Raw genomic sequence first — 2,020 nt, forward strand, 5'->3', positions numbered from 1 at the left:
AAGCTTAGAGTGGAAGTCTAAACCTTCAAACAGAAGGAAGGAGAATCCCTCTATGAAGCTTGGAAAAGATACAAGCAATTAACCAAAAGGTGTCCTTCTGACATGCTTCCAGAATGGAGCTTCATATGTATACTCTATGATGGTCTGTCTGAATTATCTAAGATGTCATTGGACCATTCTGCTGGTGGATTTCTTCATCTGAAAACCCCTACAGAAGCCCAGTTCATGTACACTTCTGAAAGAAATCCTGTGAATAATGGGATGACTCAGAAAAAAGGAGTTCTTGAGATTGATACTCTGAATGCCATATTGGCTCAGAACAAAATATTGACTCACCAAGTCAATATGATTTCTCAGAAAATTACTGGATTTCAAGCTGCATCTGGCAGTGCTAAAGAAGGCTCCTATGACGGAGAAGCTTATGACCTTGAGAATCTTACAATGGAAGAGGTGAATTACATAGGAGAATCCTATGGAAACACCTATAATTCTTTATGGAGGAATCATCCAAATTTCTCATGGAAAGATCAACAGAAGCCTCAACAAGGCTTCAACAACAATAATGGAGGGAGAAATAGGTTTGGCAATAGCAAACCTTTTCCATCATCTTCTCAGCAACAGATAGAGAATTCTGAACAGAGCCTCTCTGGCTTAGCAAATATAGTCTCTGATCTATCTAAAGCCACTCTCAATTTCATGAATGAAATAAGATCCTCCATCAGAAATTTGGAGGCACAAGTGGGTCAGCTGAGTAAAGAGTTACTGAAACTCCTCATAGTACTCTCCCAAGCAATACAAAAGAGAATCCCAAAAGAGAGTGCAAGGCCATAACTACAACCACAATGGTCGAACCTGGAGAGAGTGAAAAGGCAATGATTCCCTGTGAGAAGACCCTAAGGGACGTCCACTAACCAATAAGAAGTTTCCTATTGAGGAACCAAAGGAATTCGAGGCTCCTACAGAGATCATAGAGATTCCACTGAACGTACTATTGTCATTCATGAGCTCTAATAAATATTCTTCCTCTGAAGAGGACGAAGACACTGTTGAAGAGCAAGTTGCTCAATATCTAGGAGCAATCATGAAGATGAATGCCAAGTTATTTGGTAATGAGACTTGGGAGGATGAACCTCCATTGCTCATCAATAAACTGAATACATGGATTCAGAAGACATTGCCTCAAAAGAAACTGGATCCCGGAAGGTTCTTAATACCTTGCACCATAGGCACCATGAACTTTGAAAAGGCTATGTGTGACCTGGAGTCAGGTATCAACCTCATGCCACTCTCTGTAATGGAGAAACTAGGAATCTTTAAGGTATAAGCTGTCAGAATCTCACTAGAGATGGCAGACAAATCAATGAAACAGGCTTATAGATTTGTAGAGGATATCTTAGTAAAGGTTGGAGGCCTTTACGTCCCTACTGACTTCATAATCCTAGACACTGGGAAGGATAAAGATGAATCCATCATCCTTGGAAGACCCTTCCTAGCCACAGCAAGGGCTGTGATTGATGTGGACAGAGGAAAGTTACTCCTTCAATTGAATAAGGACTACCTTGTGTTTAAAACTTAAGGATCTTCTTCTGTAAACATGGAGAAGAAGCATGAAAATCTTCTCTCAATACAGAGTCAGATAGAACCCCCACACTCAACTTCTAAGTTTGGTGTTAGGAGGCCACAATCATGCTCTGAGCACCTGTGAAGCTCTGTAAGAGCTTCCTGTCAAGCTATTGACATTAAAGAAACGCTTATTGGGAGGCAACCCAATTTTATTTATCTATATTACTCTTTCATTTTATTTTCCATTGTTATTATATGTCTTCTTTAGGTTGATGATCATGTGGAGTCACAAAAACAGCTGCAGAATTAAAGCAAGAATAAAAAACAACATAAAAATAGCAAATCCTGGAGGACGAGCTTACTGGCGTTTAAACGCCAGTAAGGACAGCAGAATGGGCGTTTAATGCCCAGTCTGGCAGTATTATGGGTGTTAAACGCTAGAAATGGCAGCCAGACT

At 40.2% G+C, this 2,020-nt stretch overlaps 1 non-coding gene across 1 annotated transcript; it reads right to left on the reverse strand.

Moving 5' to 3' along the window:
- LOC112715764 (small nucleolar RNA R71) lies at nucleotides 1-108 on the reverse strand. Its single transcript, XR_003159968.1, has one exon. It is a non-coding gene; the product is annotated as a small nucleolar RNA R71 (small nucleolar RNA).
- Nucleotides 109-2,020: the final 1,912 nt, after the last annotated feature.

The sequence above is a fragment of the Arachis hypogaea genome, chromosome 1 (assembly GCF_003086295.3).
Source record: "Arachis hypogaea cultivar Tifrunner chromosome 1, arahy.Tifrunner.gnm2.J5K5, whole genome shotgun sequence".
In the NCBI taxonomy this organism is placed as follows: Eukaryota; Viridiplantae; Streptophyta; class Magnoliopsida; order Fabales; family Fabaceae; genus Arachis; species Arachis hypogaea.